The sequence below is a fragment of the Rhipicephalus microplus genome, chromosome 7, assembly GCF_043290135.1.
Source record: "Rhipicephalus microplus isolate Deutch F79 chromosome 7, USDA_Rmic, whole genome shotgun sequence".
In the NCBI taxonomy this organism is placed as follows: domain Eukaryota; kingdom Metazoa; phylum Arthropoda; class Arachnida; order Ixodida; family Ixodidae; genus Rhipicephalus; species Rhipicephalus microplus.
In genome coordinates, this window is record NC_134706.1 from 121,470,557 (window position 1) to 121,489,751 (window position 19,195).

The window sequence follows — 19,195 nt, forward strand, 5'->3', positions numbered from 1 at the left end:
GAACAGCAGGCGTTGTTTTTATTTGTACAGAGGGGCTTAGAAGGCGGAAGTGAAGTCGCTAGCTATTATCGCTACAGTTGTGAAATAATATTGAACATTGTATCATTTAGCAGCTTTTTTTATAACTTGAATGATTTCAACTACATGTCCTGTTACGGCCGCGGCTGTGCGGAGGAATAGTTACCCATGCAATAGCCGCTTTAAACATCACCCACCCTCCGTGAATCAGCCACAGTGGCAGTAATTCATTCCACGACACACAGAAAAGTAGCACACGCGCCTCAGCTTTCACTTATCTTATGCGCCAACGCCTTTCAAGCCGCCGGAGAGCTTCACGTGACGCTGCGAGCCGCGCTGCCTGTCAGCGACGACATGAAGTGCGTCACTTTCCACCCCTCAGGGAGCACACTGCCTCATTTATAGACCTTTTCAAAAACGCCACCCTGGGAACCGCCATAGTCCTCTTTGGGCTTCGCGAATTGACGTGACCCCTCAAAGGTGCACTGACAAGGCTGCGCCCTCAGCCTTTGTACTCCCACACGCAGCCCATCACGGCGGTTTTTTTTTCCTCCCGCGAAAAGGTGTATAGTACACTGTTATAACTTGTAAACGCGTCGTTTTGTTTGACTCGGCTTAGCTCGACTTGGCTTAAGCCCCGGAAAAATGCCGCATCTAACTCCTGTGAAACAATTCAGCAGGCTAGAAAGCAGTGGTCGTGCAACAGCAGGCCGGACAACCATAACACTACGTATCTGTACATTGGTCTTCACTTTTCATCACTGCTGGCGCTACACTGGCGTAGAATCGCTATCGCGATCACATCCACTGTTCTCAGCATGTCTCCTTAAGGTTGCATAATCGCCGCAAATCAAAAAATTCTGATTATAAATGTTATATGGCATTTTCGCGTTACCATTCTGTTATTACAAGCTCAGACCAGTAAGATTTCTGTCGCAGAGAAAACGGGCACCACAAATATTGGTCGTTGGTCTCTTTACACGTTTCGCTTCCTTTGGTGTTTTAAAGAGTTAGGATAAAGGAAGATTGCCAATGCGTTAGCTAACTTCAAGAAAAAAGCCTGGAACAATCTTGACATGGTAAAACATTGCAGCGCCACGTGCGACAGGCGGTCGTAATGATTTTTGGGGGAGTGAAGCCAGATCCCAAATGAATCAAAGAAACAGGTGCGCATGGTAGTACGGCCAGCAACTCGACACCATATTAGTTGGCGATTTAAAGAAGATACACCAAGTTAGTGAACTCAGCTTAATGGACAGCTGCAACCATAGAGTTTCCTAAATATACACTGGAGGGACATCTGGTGGTAGTGTCTACGGGAGCTGCAACGCATGGTGCTTCAGCGAGCATGGGAATGTTGGGTGGTATACGGATTTGTCTAAATGTCATGCATCTGGCTGCGTGTGTGTTCGTGTGGCTTCAAGGTATTCGAGAAAGAAATGATAATAAGCGAATGTTCTGTGATTGCACTTCACCTCTTTATTCTTTTAGGCTTATCGTTTCAAATCGGGTCACGAACTTCAAACAGGTTCATTTCTTTCTTCAAAGCGAAACCAAAAGACCGCAATAAACGAAGCCACAAGTGCTATTCTCAACCTACAAGTACGAAGAATAGGCAAAGTTATGTACTACCTATCATTTCCAGGGTCACTGAACAATCGCAGCGCCAGAGTCCCCCCCGAAAAAAATTTAGCAAGCTCTGACCACAAGCGATCTCCTCATCAGCACAGCTGCCGAAGAAAAGTTCCGCACGCAAAATTGTAGTGCCAGAACAGGCACCCTACACTGACCAGAGGCAGTTGCATTGCTCACACCGCACCATTCCTTGTTTGCTGATATTGGCCGTTAGGGGCACGCAGAAAGCAAGCGCGCGGAGGGTTTTTTTTTTTTTTTTTTGACCGGAACCATCTCAATGTTGCTTTTTTAAGCCACCAAGTTTTGTGTTCTGGTGCTGCAGGAAGACGAGAAAACTCCACTACACTGTGCCTATCCACCCAGTGCGCTGCTACTTTGAGCGGTACCGATGGCGCCAGCATCGGCGAATGATGGCGAAAAACGGATCGCGCGGCTCAACCTTGCGCAAAGTGCTCGCTATCAATGGTTTTTTTTTGTTTCGCTTTATATTCTGCTTTGATATTTTTACTGCCGAAACTGCTCCGATAGACAGCCATGACGTTTGTTACGTCAATGGTTCTTTTTTGTTTGAAATTACTGATCCGTTTTTATTGCTGTACGTGAGCACGTGCATGCGTTTTTAACGTGAATGCGTTGAACATGTTTGCATGTACAGCTCACACACGCTAAATGAAAGCTGTTGCAACAAAGAAAGGTAGTCTTGTTTCATTAACATTTCTGAACAATACAACAATGCAGTTCATGGTCGTATGCATGCTTGTAGGAATTGCGCTTAAGACGTAATTTCTTCTTCATCCAGCACTTTCAACTTCGTCAATCTAATTATAAAAAAAACAAAAGCTAAGTAGTGTTGTAACATGCGTCAATAACGCATAATAATGTATAAAAGCACTAGAGCAAATGACCAACAAATATTCACAGTTTTTTTTTTCTATTTCACAGAGCATAGAATATTTGTGCAGAACCCCAAACTGCATTACAAACACGTGCTTGTGAAAATATAATCACTAGCACCATTGGAGCCGCATCATCATCATCATCATCATCATCATCAACCTGGCTACGCCCACTCCAGGGCGTATGGCGTATCCCTGGAGCGCGTGCTGTAGCCTGCGACAGCGTGTAATCGCTCGTATTTAGCTCCTTTATAGCGTTTCTGAGCCCTTATGAATGTAAGCACAACTGCTACGCGTCATGGTGCACTAGTGTGTGTGTGTGCGTATGCGTGTGTGTGTGTGTATGTGCGTGCGCGTGCGCGCGTGTGTGTGTGTGTGTTGAAATACAAGTTAAAATCTGCCTGATCCGCTTAATAAAAGAACTAGATTTATAATACAAAACATCGTCACAAATTTCCTGGCTTGCAATGGCATTATGCCGATAGAATATTTGGAAAGCAGCACAATTTCAGCTGTCGATAAAGAATGAGAACTGGTCGCAGGGAATTTCCGCAGATAAAGAGAGGGGCTATATATTCAACTGGCAAATTTTAATATGTTAAAGGTAACTACTTTTGCGTAGTAATCATGAGTCGGAGTTACACGCGTTCTTTCAGCTCGGCTCCCAGGATCGACCTCCTGGTATTATACACAGTAAAAATTTTTTCACCCAGAAGGGTGTAATTGAGCTTGTCTCGTGGACGACACCCTAAGGGTGGTAATTCAGCACCTTCCAAAACGGGTGCTTTTTCATGCACCCTTAGAATAGGGTGTACATGTAAAAAAACTGTAGGGTGTTACAAAAACACCCTTAAGGAAGGGTACCTTCGATGTCCATCACTTTTTAAGCACCCTCTAAGGAGGGTGCGAGAAGGTGCACAAGGGTGTTGAGTGCCCATGGCAGGGGTGCCAGTATTCTTTTAGACTGCACTAATAAATGTCAGCATGCACTGATTACACACTACTTGAAGAAAGTGGTCCTGATTATCAATGGTGCGCCACCTGTCGAGCTCCATTCATTGCGTCTGGGCAAAAATATAAACGCGTACTATCGTGTATGAACTTGTGCTGGATCTATATATACTTCACAGTATATGCATAATGCGCGTTACAGAAAACGAAGCCTTGCTGCCCTTGCATATTGCTTTTATTTAATAGGCAAATAAAACATAAACTTTTCTTCTGGCACACAACTTTTTCACCAGATATACGTTTACGTATACGTACACTACACATGCAACACCTCAAATGTTTATTATATTTATTCAGTTTCACTTCATTGACAATTCTTTGCAACATACAATTACACTGGTTTCAGATTAGTATACTGCTTCAAGTACATAGAGACTACAAATGAAATATACGCTGATATATCCCTATAATTTTTTCAAGTATCTACAATCCCAGTGGTTTCCAGTTTAATACTCCTTCATGTACACAATTGGTTAATAGGAATGAAATACAGGCAAATATATACTTATGATTCTTTCAAATATATACAATCACCAAGATTTCACTATATACGCCTTCATGTACACAATCGTTCCCAAGAAGTGATGCACACAAAAATATATATGGATAGTGTTTTCAAATGTATACAATCACAGTGGATTAAGCTTTGTATTCCTGGATGTATAACAATTGGTTATGAGAAATGATGTACATGATGTACATATACGGGTTTTCGCACATATAACTTTAGCGAATACTTAAGAAACCAATACAATGATCAGAAACACAATAAGCTAAAAACGAACACAAAACTGAGTCAAAACACACAAAAAACAAAGGTAATGCATAATTATGCCTAATGACACAGCTGGGTCACTTTATGCCAAATGTCCCGGCCATTTTGGCAACCATTTCAAATGTATTCGAAAAACTCTAGCTGCATTGAAAATAGTGAACTTCTGGAATATTTAGGAGAGGAAAAATATTTGGTCACGTGGCTGCCCTCTGAACTTCCTGGAATGCCGTCTAGGTGTTGTATGTGAAAAATTTTATTTTAAAAGCACCGGTCCTTCTTTCCATACGAAACTCGGTTTACGTGTTACGTAACAAGAGCTTAATTTGGGACAGTTGGTTCATCGTAGTTGTGTGCTAGTCACAGCGTGACAACTTTACGAAGAGACAGAAAGGACAGGAAAGAGCACAGACTGTCAACTGAATTTAATGAATGTGCTACGAGTGCTTTTATACGGAGTACAAGAACCGTGTTCATGCGCGACGACACGTGTGAGCGCTACAAAATAATCTTAACTGTGAAAAGAATACTCCCTCTCGGAAAGGATAAGTGAACGTGTAGTGATGCACTGATCATTGGTTTACCTGATAAAAAATTCTTCTACAAACGTTAAATTGGCATTAAGTAAACCTATTCTCGTGATGAATGGGGCAAGATTGACTTTTCCTGTTGCTGTTTAGTACACACACTTTTCAAAGCTTGCAAGGGGTGGAAAACAACACGCTAATATCATATCTGCTGGCTATTTTTTTAATTGTGAGACACATGATGTGGTATAACATGCAAAGGTTTTGGTCATTGTTTTTTGTTGGTCCTGTCTTCTTTAACTTTACTTTCTGCAGGAGGGTTTTGCAAACGGGTGTGATGATTCTGTTGGGATACCCAGCATCTTTTAGTCTTTTAATCTGGTTTTCAAACCTGACCTCACCCTTGTGCTAACATGACTTCTGAAGGGTGGCCTGAGTACATGTGGTATCAATTCCTCTTTCTACTAATTTTGAATGCCCACTATGAAAAGGCAGAACATTCTTAGCGCTCCTGGGCTTATAGCACCAGCCAATACCCCAAAAGCATCATCACACTTGTTTGCGAAACCCTCCTGCAGAAAGTAAAGTTAAAGGAAACAGGACCAAAAGAAAAAGAGAAGGACCAATCACCTTTGCATGTTACATGGTACTACGTACATAAGGTGTCTCACAATTTTAGGAAAAGAGCCAGCAGATATGACATTGTTGTTTTCTACCCCTTGAAAGCTTTCAAAAGTGCATGTAATTACAGCAACAGGAATAGTCAATCTTGCACCATTCTTCGCTAGAATAGGTTTACTGAATGCCAATCTAATGTGTATGAGATACCGCTAAAACGTGGAAAAGTAAACATAGTACAAACTGGGCAATGCTTCAATGATCAAGCAAGAGAGCATGCTTTAAGTGTTAAGAAGGGCTATAGTAGTCCCATGGCCGGGCACCGTAAAGAATGTAAGTGTAGTCTTAGGTTTCATAAAACACGGTTTTTTGAAAAAAAAGCAAGCAGAAAAATGAGAGATTTCAGAACTCTTTATCAGGAAGGCCAAGGATCAATGCATCAGTACACCTTCACTTATCTTTTCCGAAAAAGAGTATTCTTTTCTCGGTTAAAATTATTTTGTCATCGTCGCACATGTGTTGTTGCAGATGAGCCCTGGTCTTGTGCTCAGTATAAAAACGCTCGTAGCACCTTCAATAAAATTCAGTTGACAGCGCTCTTTCCTGTCTTTTTTGCGATACGATTTTTATTACAGAAAAAAAATCATTTTCTTACAATTTAGGTATAATGATGAGTTTTCATTGTATCACAACATGGAGCAAATTACATCTCAATACGGACAAAAATCACAATTTTGTGAAATTCGTGATATTTTCTCGTATATTTCAGCAGCTTGAGAAGTCTAAAGATATTTTTTCCTCATAATATACTTTCTGTGGAGTAAGTATTCACTGCTCAGATATTCATACAAAGTGCAATATTGCAATAAAAAATGCAAATATAACACATTTTGGCTTTATTCTTGGAAGCGAATGTGGCAAAAAAAATTGCACTACTAATATTGAGCTTCAAATACCTTACAGAAGCACATTTACTTAACAGGTAGACCGAATTTGCTTTAGAAAAAATAAGCGGTAGTTTTAAAACAAAAGTTTCCACAAACAGCACACAGACGGCATTATGCCAGGAAGTTATAAGCCAGCCACATGAACAAAACTTTTTTTCTCGCTGAAATGTTCTAGCAGTTCACTGTTTTCAACGCAGTAAGTCAGCACTTTTTTTTCAAATACAATTCAGATGGTCGCCAAAGTGGCTGAGACGTTTGGCATGGAATGGTCCAGCTATATTTAAGCAAAATAACTTACACAAATAACAATGTTTGTTCATCTACCATGACTACACTAGAAAAAGTTGTTCAGGCATTGTGACACTAAAATTTTCAGCGTCGTACAGCCTGAACAACTTCTTTGATAAACTCTAAACTCACGCCGAGAAAAAGCCGCTCAATCACGGTGGATGTTAAAGGCCTTGCGGCCGTAGACAATGTTGAAAATAAAAAAAATCAACTCATCAGTGCTGTCACTCCTTCTTCGTCATTACTGACACGGAAGATTTTTCGGTTATCCATGTGGAGGTTCAGGAAGTAGGCTTGATCTAGGCTGGGGCCAGGGGGTAGACTACGCAGGACGTCAGCGGCACCCTCCCATCCTGTATTAAGAGCAAATATGACTTCTCATAAAAGGATGTTCGTGCTGTTCTGGCAGCACCATATATAAAGAATGTGCAGTGTGTATCCTTCGAAATGGCGTGTAATTGACATTACACTGAACTCGAAGCATACAACCCATACATTCCAATAATTTCGTATGATAAAGATAAGAGTTTTCGAGCATACAGCAAATTCCCGAAATGAGGTGAAGTGTAAGACTACAGCTCAAAAATGGCACTTACGAAAGCCTCAACTCACCTAAGAATCAAATTCCTTCTAGGGCAGTGAGCCAGTGTGAAAAACAATTCCTAAAGTACAACGTTCAGAACATGTAACATTAATTAAAATGCACAAGAAACTTACCTCTTCATGTACAAACAGTGAAGACATCTCTGCTTTCTCTTTTACATGAGAACAAGTGATCTTGGGCCTGGCACTAACGAAGAGGTCTGCAAAAAAATAGTAAAAGATTTACTGACTTTAATCACGCCTCTAACAATCTGAGGAATTGTTACAAGTCACCAATCAGTGCAATTCTAACTGCCTCTATAAGGACATCAAAAATGAACAATTTTCTCGTTCTTTCTACTCTCACAAGACGCTCTGTCAATGGAATCTAATCCAAATTTGACGCTGTGCTTTCTATTTGCCTGCTTTCTAGACGTAGGGCTGCGAACATGTGTTTTGTGCACCTAATCTAGCACAGAAATTCGTCATCCATAATTCAATCATCTTAATTCATTGTAATTTGATAAAAGATGTGATAGCTCGTCCAGTTTTTAAAGAGTTGCGGGCCTGCAATAGGCACTGCCTTGCACGCATGAAAGTACTTCTTTTTAAAAAAAATTCAAAGCTTGCTTTCAGAAAAAGCGTCTGGCATATTTCGACAACCAAGCCCATCCTCTGATTGCAGTCAGGGGCACGCTATTAGCGATTATTGACTACGGGATTTACAAACGTAACCCGTGCCTAAATACTCAGTTAAAACAACCACGCAAGTAAGAGCGCTCGAACGACACCAACGCGCGCGGACGCCGACTACGTTGCAGCAGCCATGGCTTATGCTAGAGCTACCACACATAGCTCCAACAGTCACGTATACTCTCTCGATTCTGTTTTAACGCCGAACATTATCGCAGATGAAAGCGAAGCACAAAAACAGCAAACAGAAACGAGGGAAAACAACGCACGGCGATGGGCACAACAACGCGCCTTCGGAAGTCTGCTAGATCTTTCCCTGTTGCTGATGGCACTTGTTCTAAATAGCTTAAAAGACCGAGGCGCACGTGCTGGGAGCATCGCGGCATATCATCACCTCCAACAAGACCGTCTTTAAGCAAAAAAAAAAAAGCCATTTCGTACAGGGCGCCTCTGTACATAATTTTTGCTTTTTTTCTTTTTTTTACGCTTACACCTACAAAAGCACGTTGCACTTTGTGCAGTGTAGAGACAATGTGCGATCAGCAACTAATCCCGCCCTTGTTAAGTGATCACGTCACTCACTGTATGAGTGATGCAGGCACTTACACAACATCGCGCATAGCAGTGTGAACTCGTTAAGTCCCACGTTCAATCGGGCATCTGCTACAGGCCCGCGAACGCATGCTGTTGTAAATGACTGGCAGCCTACTTCGGCAGAGCTGCTGCAGGCGCCCAGCTAGCGCTGTATGATTACTACCTACGAAAACAGTACACTCACCATTAACAGGCCCACGTTGTCCGTGTCCGCCACTCCATGAATATTCCTTAATCCGAGCGTCATTTCGAACACGGTGTCATGCGTGACCACCATTGAATATGCGCCTGTTCGCTAGAACACACACAGCTGCCAAGACCCCAGACCAACGCAACGCATTTGAAAGACGATGAGACAGAGAGAGCGACGTTGAGATAGACAAGGAGGAGGCACTGGCAGCGCCGCAGCTGTCGGCGCTGGTGTTCGGTGACGCAACTATTCGCTTATCTACGCCGCCGTTGTGGGAGCAACGCTGGCCGTGGTGAGCGGGGTGGGGGGGGAGGAGCTTGAAACCCGCCAGGACGGCGCCGAAAGGCAAACGCTATGGCGCATACGGCGGACGGCCGTTCGTCGCGGAATGACTCCTTGTAAATGGCAACTCTCCTTCCAGCCAGTCGCACAGCGACGCAGGTTATTTACCAGCCTCGGGTTCTTTGAGTATTTTGACGGAATGCGATTGCAGCGGGCGAAAAATAGTGAAGCAAAACTTGCGGAAAACAAAGTGCACCATGGAATGGCCAGAAACAATAATTATTTCCTCCTGGGTGGCATTAGCGGGAGAGCATCGCTACACCTTTTTCCAGAGGAATTTCTTTTTGCATTGTCTGTGTCTGGCACTTCCGCGTATGGTGCCACAAACTCTGAATGCGTAGTCGAAGCTGGAACAAATTATTCCACAGTCGCGGATGTTTAGAAGGCTTGTCACGCACCACGAAACGTGCCGAGGTTGTTATAACAAACTTTTTGCTGACCACATGATCAGCACATAATTCCATATGGTTGCCCAATGAGCTAGCTAAGCACCTGTAGCAAAGGCAGGGCACGTTCTTGTTAAACGTTGTTAATATAAACGAACGTTGTGCATAAGTGCAGTGACAGCTTTCCGTGGGAATTGTTCATAACCCACGTTTTCAAGCGTAGAAGCACCTCAGCGTACCTAATCAGCTACCACAGCAAGTTCGTAAGCAACGATCAGGTACGAAAATGTGCAGCTGTTTTCCATGTACTGAATACTCCGTGTACAGTGCGTTGACCAACGCCATTCCTTAAGCCACCTCCTATATAGACTCCCAGTCTGAACATGTGTGGGACCTTAAACTATAAGAAGCAGTGCCTCCCCCCCCGCACACACACACACACAAAATTCGAGGGTGCACGGGTTGATACACACGCATACTTATTCACAGGCGCGCACACACTAACCGTATACACTCATACGGCCACACATACACGCGACCGTAAACGCACGCATGCATGGGCGTACACATGTGCACAGGCACGCTTAACACAAGCACGGACTCGCACATACAAGCGCACGCACACATGCACGGGTGTACACACAATCGCGCTTACACGCACACACACCCATACTCGGGCGAACATTATTTGTGTGTATATAATCCATAGCAAACGTGCAGCTTATAACCAACGCTAAGGAAAGCTTTCGTAACATGGATTGCAGTTAATGGCCATTATAGATGAAACGCGATTTGCTTCTGCTGACATTCTGCTGCATTCGGAGAGCACCTTTACACATTCTAAGTCAATTAGGCCGTCATTTAACGCAAGGTCCACATATTCCTGCAGTAGCTGCGCTGCTCGGCCGCCAGTCCAAAGGTCGCGGGTTCGGTGCCGGCCGTGGCAGTCAAATTAAGGCGGAGGCGAAAAGGTAGAAGCCTTTGCACTGTGCGATATGAGCGCTCATTAAAGAACACCAAATGGTGAAAATCTCTGCAGCCTTCCACTACGACGACCCTCATAATCATTTCGAAGTTTTTGAGACGTAAAATCCCAAATATTATAATTATGTGTTCTTCTTATGCTGCATATTCCATCTGATGAATCGGCACCTACACCCTTCTCAGGCACAAAAGCACCCTTAGAGCCTATTTTAGGGTCCTATTGAGGCAAGCACCCAAACAAAGGGGTGCTTTTTTTTTCAATCGACAATTTATGGGTGTTAAAGGGTGTTGCAAAGGGTGCTTTCTCGTAAAAGCACCCTTTTTACACCCTTTTGGGTGCAAAAGTTTTTACTTGTATGATGGTAAATAAGATGTTTGGGTAAGTTGCTGAATGGAAATCAACATGCTTGCACACCGTAGTTACAGAGTAACTACTCGTAATCTTACACTGTGTAAATATGTTTGTATATTAAGCACTTGGAGCTTGCATAAAAAAACCATGGTAAGCGCGAAAGCACGCGGTTAAAAGAAGATTAAGCCTCTCAGAAACCATTATTTATTATCTTCCGCAAACCTGGCATGATAAAACTGAGTCGTCACCGATATAAATGTTATGACAAACTTACTCATACTAAGGTTACTGTGAAACAATCGAGCGCATGTGGAGTCGTACGAAGAGCAAGGCTCTGGATATCGGTGAGACTGCCGACAAAACGTGCTTATGATTTAATCGTGCTTTTGATACTTTTCCTCTCTTTGTGGTTTACCAGTAGCCACTTATGATGTAGCGCAGCTAAAAGCGCTGCTTCATTGAGAAGGTAGGCGAATCAATGCAAATTCCTATTGTACATGTTTTTTTGTTTTTTTTTTGGCAGCGTCTCCTGCGCCGCGCAGTGCAGCAGGCAGCCCCACACAGAAGTGGCTTCTGCGCCGCACGGAAGTGACGTCACCTAAAAAATTATTACCTAGGGCTATTTGTATGTATAAATTATTAATGTATAATGCCTTAAACCTACAAAAGTTTTACTAAGCAGGTGTTTGACGAGTCAATCAGCCTATATTTGTTAATTAAACATATATTACAAGTATTTTAAATACGGGAGCCGCTTAAAACACTGCGGCTGCGAAAGGTAAACAGCGCGAAATAGTAGTTGCCTGCGATGTGTGTTGGTGGTGAAAACTCCGGCAAAATCGTGGCCTGGGCCTAGACCGCCCGCCAAGGAGGACCGGAGACCCTGTGTCGTCACTGCTTCATGTGATTGCTGGATGTCCAGTTAAACCTGCAGGTTGGAGCTAGCGCGGCCGTCCGCCGCACCGCCGGTTCATTTGAGTGTGTGCGCCATAAAATTTCTCAGTAGGAAGTGCTGATTATTGTTGCAATAATTCACAAAACTAAGCAATATTTCGCAAAACTCTTTATCATAATAAAAAAGCCAATTCCGCGAGAGTCGTCAAACATCCAATATTAAACGGCTTGCATGTGGATAGGACCACCACAAGCAGCAGTCAGGCTGACGAGAGGCCGATAAGGTGGCGCAAATGTTAAAACAATACTTGTGCAAGCAAAAAAAAGTAACGAAGACTTCAATGAGGCTCAAACCACCAACCACACCAGTTATAATTGTGCCACTCTAACCTACTACGCCACAACTGCCAATCGGTTTGGAGCGATTAACAAGCCGGTTTTGTATTGTCACGCTGGACCTAACTTAGATTTTGATTCACTTTTACGTTTGGACGTAACTTTTACTGCTTCTATCGTTAAGTCTAGACGTACCGCTAAACACTCAGGCTATTCAAACAAAGCGCCTAACCAAAAAGTTCATGACGTCGTTTCCGTGCGGCGCAGCAGCCGTTTCTCTCGGGGCGGGGGGGGGGGGGGGGGGGGGGGCTCGTTTATTGCGCGGCGCAGCCGCCTGCCTATTTTTCTTTTTTTTTTGTCTTGGTTTGGCAAGTCCTTCAAAAGGTGATTGTCTCGACGCAATTTCGGCGTGCATGCATTTTTACTCGTGCACTATGGCGCTTATTGGACGTGCATACACCGACAAAGGCTCAGAAACGCACTAAACTTGCTAAAAACGAGCAACTGCACGCTCTTGCGGGCTACGGTGCACGTGCTCTGAACGCTGACGCTCCTGAGATCTTCAGTACAAAGAGACTACTGTGCCTCCGCTACTATCACCCGCCGGAGTATCAGCCGAGATGCGGCGCGGCCGCCTCGTTCATTCCACTGCCCCCTTCTAGTACACTGTACCGAAGCGGTGAAAGGGAAGAGTCTTGTTGTTGGGGTGAAAAAAATTGCCAGCATATCCACGGAGTGAATGATGGAGGGTGGGGTGAAGCATTCATCCGTCCATCCGTTCTTGCATCCGTCTGTCCATGCGTCCGTCTGTGTGACCGCCCATGCGTCCATCCGCCCGTCCGTGCGTGCGTCTATTCGTGCGTCCGTTCCTGCGTTCGTCCATGCATCCGCCCCTGCGTCCGTTCATGCGTCCATCCATGCATCTGTCTGTGTGTCCATTCGTCCATCTATTCAACACTCCAAGTACCATCACCTTGCAACTTTGCATCGTATGTTCTCCACATAGAAGCACCACCATCCAGCGGACATTTCAAGAACTAAACGAGAGGTGCCACACGCACACTTTCTTACTGCTTACGCTTCGGGTCTACTTCCCACCTTTAACCACCTCGAGTTCATGGTATATACATTGTATTCATGGCACTGCGGCTCAGTGCTCGCTAAACCTTTCCAAAACTAAGGAGGTTACACCCAGAGAGTGTAACGTAACAACCCTTTCTTGTCTGATAGTGCTCAATGCAAATGCCAATGGCTGCTAATGGGGATTGCAGCGATCGCGTTAACTAAAAGCCGAATGCTCCTGTATGTCATTCCCCATTAGCAGACATTAACATGTACATTGAGCACTATTTTTTATTGTTCATGAACGCACAGAAGAAATCTCTCACCGGCACCACCTTGGTTATACTTGTTATACTTGTTACACACTACAACAGCTACGAGGGACGAACGGGGGCCGTTATAAGAAGCTTCGCCCCTAAAACGAACGAGAGATTGCACTCGCTTGTTCTTTAGGCAGAGAATGTGCAAATTTATTTAGAGTGAAGGATCCTTAGGGGGGGGGGGGAGGGTTGGGAGAGTGTGCAACTGCTTTCTCTGCACTAGTCGAGCGGCAAGCTGAACGGTGACGCCACCATACCGGCGCATGTATCGGTTGCTCTCTTAACGCTTTCAACTATTTTATTTCTTCAAATCTTGAAATCAAAGCGTGAAGAGACCCAACTGAAACCAAGGTATGAGCTAGCCTGCAAACACCGACCAAAGCAAAAATTATGCCTTGAACGTGAGCCGCGAACACGCTGCCCTACCCTATGATTCAATCTCCTCCTTCGGTACGAAGCCGAGTGTCTCCGACGGCCGCCCCTTGCGAACACAGCAATACTCTCACGGTTGCCTCCGATCAGCCGTGATGTCACGTGACAGAACGTACGACTATGTCACGTGACTGAGCGGCACGGAGGTGAGCTGTCTCATGCGGCGGCCGGTCAAAAGAAAAGGCAGGAGGCATGGCCTCTGAGATTGCATGCTGGCAGGAGGCTCCCAATCGAAAAGAGAGTGACGTTTCCCAGAGCATGAATTCGCCGTGTTCGTCACAGCGTGACTCAAAAGGTTTGTAACCATCGGCAAGAGATGGCGCTTCGGCCGCGTCAGCAATTCGGCGAGAAGTTTTTGGTTTTAGAGACACCCTTTTTCGAGCTACTTTAACTCCGAGAGAGCCGTGGAAGCGTCATCTGCTTACTTGTGTGCTCGATGTGCTGCTGGAGCTCAGACAACGTTTGCGACGCCGAAGTCACCGCCTGTGAGCCATTTTCGGTTGACTGCTGATGGTACGCGTCCACGCCGCAAATCGCCCAAGCGAGAGTGACAAAGCCATTTCTTCAAGATATCGACGCTTCGTTTCGGGCCGCTGTTAGGGACGCAGTAAGTAATCTCTTAATAAGAAAAAAAAAACAATTATTTTGAAATGTTTACAGTGCTGCGAGAGCGCAACAAAATAGGGTGGTTCTTTGCACACTAGGCACTAGTGGAGTAAGGATTCGGAACCCAAATGCATGCTGCAACTGCATCGTTGAAGGGGCTCTGCGACACTGTTGCGGCAGCCTTATTTAGCACCGCAACGTGTGTATCAATGAATGCCGAGATGAATGCAACGACTATGATGCAAATTAGTGCATGAAAAGTGACGTTAAATGACTGCTCGGAGTTGAAAATTCAAGCACACGATAACGAGAAACGTTTTCTTTCGTTTCTTACTCGCCTGCTGACGTCAAACACCGTTTCCAGTCACAGCGCATGTCCCATAAGGGTAAACCTGAACTGTCAATTTACAGGGCCCATAACCACGGCCGCTAGATAAAAAACAACCTTGTTTTTTTTTTTATTCAACATGTGGCCGTGCCTTAACACAGCACCTTAGTGCTATTTCTGATGGTCTCGCTAGCACAGTTACGACCAACCCCGTGCGTCGGGTAGCAGACTCTCTCTCAGTCCCACTGTGTAAGATACAATTGCTTAGCCGACGACACTTCTCCGCATTGAGATCAAACTCTAAGCTTTTCGGCTTGCTTGCAGCACTGGTCCTACCGCAATGCCGGCGTCCACTACATGTCGCATTTTCGGCTCAATTAAAACCCCGCATGCATTGCCGCCTTTAGTTTTTGGCGTACCATTCAGGTACAGTGTACAATGCCCCATAGCCCCGTTCGCCGACTAACACCCGCATTCGATAACGCTCCTTGACTTGAACCCCCCCCCCCCCCCCCAACCCCGCGCACTCACTTTCAACGCAGGAAAGACACGACTTGAATGCCCTGTATTGAGGTGGTTTTTAGGCGGCAACAACGCACAAACGCATTTCAAACGCTCTGCAGTGAAGGCGGCGGCAAGTCGGCAAGTCAAGTCATGGAGCATTTCCGAATATGGGGGCAAGTGTCTTGTTCGTTGCCCTGAAAAGACTTCATTTGAAAACGTAAGTTAATAAATGCGAAGCATTTCTTAGCGAATTTCGGAGACTTCGAGCTTATCTATCTATCTATCTATCTATCTATCTATCTATCTATCTATCTATCTATCTATCTATCTATCTATCTATTTATCTATCTATCCGCCCATGACTTTTAGCTCTCCTGGCCGTTTCGATGATGGTATCGATACCAAACTTGGTATTACATAACATGATTGTATGAAGAACATATTTAACTACTCATAACATAAAAATCATGATATGTATGTCATGAATATCATGATTTACACTTCATGGCCCTGTGGTTCTTGCGGTGATTTCGTTCACACGCCATGTTGCAAAACTGGTATAGTATGGCAAAGTTGTGTGGCGATCACAAGCGACAGACCCTCACATGAAAATCATGACGTGCGTGTTATGTCACGCTCATGATGCGCTCATTGCCGTTTCGCTTGCGTCACACATATTAAAGTTAGTATTTTGGTACGTGAATGATGGACGAAGGTATGTGACTGGTGCAAACATGATAAATATGAGATGCGTGTCATGTAACAACATGACTACATGCCACGCTCATGATGCGCTGGCGGCCGTTTCGCCAGCTTAACTTATACCGAATTTGGTATTACGGGACGTTAATGAATGGCAAAGATATGATACTGCTGCAAACATGATAAATATGAGATGCGTGATGTTACAACAGGACTGCATGCTACGCTCATGATGCGCTCGCGGCCATTTCGCTAGCTTCAACTGTACCAAACTCGGTATTACGCGACACGAACAGATGATCGAGATAAGTCAATGACACATCAAAACATAATAATCATGACATGGGTGTTATGTAACACCATGACTACATGCCACACTCATGATGCGCTCGCGGCTGTTTCTCTAGCTTCACATATGCCAAATTTGGTATTTGTGGCGCCAATGTATGACGAAGGTATGTGACTGGTGCAAACATAATTATAAGATGCGTGTCATGTGAGAACATGATTACATGCCACAGTTAATGCGCCAATGCATTTCGACATGACGCAGTGCGCTTGCTCACCGGCGTTCATTTCATCGCGTCACGCCCGCGTTGCCACGTCAGGCGCCGGTCCTGCCATGTACTCGCAGGCGTGCGCCTCTCTGCGTTGCTTTGACACATGCGCGTTTCAGCGCGTCCAGCCTCCCTCTGTCACGAAAAGAGGGAGACGCAGTGTTGTCTCGGTAACGCGTCGGCTGCAGTACTGTTGCTCAGTAGCATTGGCGTGAAATGCAGCATGTCGCATATCGCGCCATTTGCCATCGGGCCGTGCTGGCCGACGCTGGTCGCACCTGGCGTCAGACTATAGAGTGCTCGCGTTTTGCTAACGTAGCGTCGCTGTACCCAGCGTGCGTGCGCGTCAACGCTTCTTTGGAGTATATAGGGCCCTTCATGATGCGCTCGCAGCCATTTAGATGGCTTTACTTATACAAAAATTGGTGTAACGCGACATCAATGGATGACGAAATGGAAATGTATGACTGGTGCAAACATGATAATCCTGACACGCGTGTCATGTAAGAACATGACGGCCTACCACGCAGCGTGCTCGCAGCCGTTTCGCTAGCTCCGCATATACTAACTAAATTTGGTATCACGTGACGTGAATAGATGACGAAGGAGAACGACACATCCGAACATGATATTCATGACACGGAAGCCATGTATGGCATCATTTCCGTCCAACTCGTAACATCGTGCTGATTTTAAAGTGATGTATCAATATTCCTCATTTATGCTTCGCATATCATCGTTTCCCACTCTACGTAGAATCTGCCAATTTTTTTTACTGTTTTACAGCCTTCCGCTGTTTGGCCCATAGTTACCACCATATAAATATTGCACGCAAATTATTGTGTAGAGGCAATAAAAAACGAACGGCATTTTTCGTCCCTGTGACAAGTTATGATGTCTTTTGGCATAACAAAAACATACAATATGTCCCCATAGCTTGAAATATAAGAATGGTTTACCTGTTGAATTTCCACTATAACAGCTTCGGTTTCGGCGTTGTGAATTTCGCAACGATGTCTGCGCAATCCAGAGGTCCAGAAGAATTGATGAAAAAGACATGCTGAAATTGTGTTTCAGGACTCTTTGCGATAGATAACCTAAAGAAGTTGGGCGCAAAGGATACTATCTCAGTTGGTGACAACAGATTATTTTTTCTCGGGTGGACGAGGCTACCAAAAGTACTAGTGTAAGAAAGAAGTTTGTCGCGAGTGCATCAAAACACCCGACTACAGGAAAGCGCTGTATCTTTTCTGATAAGGCTTCTGCTGTGTCATTCCAGATCACCGAGGTATCGTCAAAGTCAAGTTCGACTCAGGAAAGGCGCATCATGGCAACAAATGAGCAAGAGGATGGCCAAATGCTGAACTGCTTGCTTGAGCAGCCATTAGATCTCAGCCCAGAGTTACTTTCAAAGCTTAATAGGCCCGAATGGTGCGGCTGCTGTATAGAAAATTGGGCAACTTTCGCGGCAAGCAACGGGCGACCCTGCATCCGAAGCGAGCTTTACTCTTACAATTACGTGCTCATTCCAGACGTGAGAATCACGAATGGAAGCAGTGCTGTTCACTTCAACCTTTTTGCGTACGAAAGCTTCTCAAGGTCACCATTGGACGTCCCCCAAGAAAAACACTTGGAACTCTGTTTTGTTCATGCGAGCAATTCGACGAGAGACATGGAGTTTTGCGTGGATGTCTCTTGGAATAAATTGTATCCTCCAATGAAAATTAATGGCGAGGAAGTGTATTTCATAGGAACTATTAATTTTTGCGTGGACGTTCGAATTTTCGAAGCAGGCAGTTTCGTCAAAGACGACAGGCTACACCTGCTCTTCAAAGCAAAACCCTAGCTGGCAAGTTACTATGAGAGTCACCTGACCAAAGTTAAAGTGCATTTGCCAGTCAAGCTATTATGTTTTCTTTTTCTTGTGTGCTAGCTCTAAAGTGTGAGCATAGGTTATATGTGACCCCAGATATTTTTGTAGGTGATTTTTTGAATTTTGGTGACCTGCTGGAGCACGCAGGAAGGCAGCCCTTTTCTGAGCCAGCTACACCAGATGTGGAAGACGGACGATAATCTTTTCTCGATTTTTTTTCTGTTGGCCCAGCCAAAGATATGTGTAAGCTGGCATGTTCAAAATATACTGATGTAATACAAACTACATCGTGATGGACCTCTTATTTTTCGCCGGTATATTGTTCACGCAATGGCTGCGTACACAGACCCATCTCAATTTTACACGCTCTCTATAAATACCTACTTTTCTACCATATGTCACAATTTTTGTCCGGAACATTTGAGATAGGCATCTGGACACCAACCGAAATTATTTTGAAAACGAATATATTTGGACGCTTGCGGTGCAGTACGAGAAACATATTCACAATGAAAACGTCGTTTAAGCTGTTCGTATTTCTTTGGGCGTGGCGTATAACGTGACTAAAAGACCTTCCAGACAGTGGAGGAAGAATACCCTCATTTTTTGTCGATGTCCATTCGGTACCGGTAAATCATTTTGGTTGGTGTCCGGATCCCTTCTGAAACGTTTTATTCTGGCCAGACGGGCTTCCAGCGTTCCCTGAACTTCATCCACTTGGGACTACAGTGGCGCCTCCTGCTGGA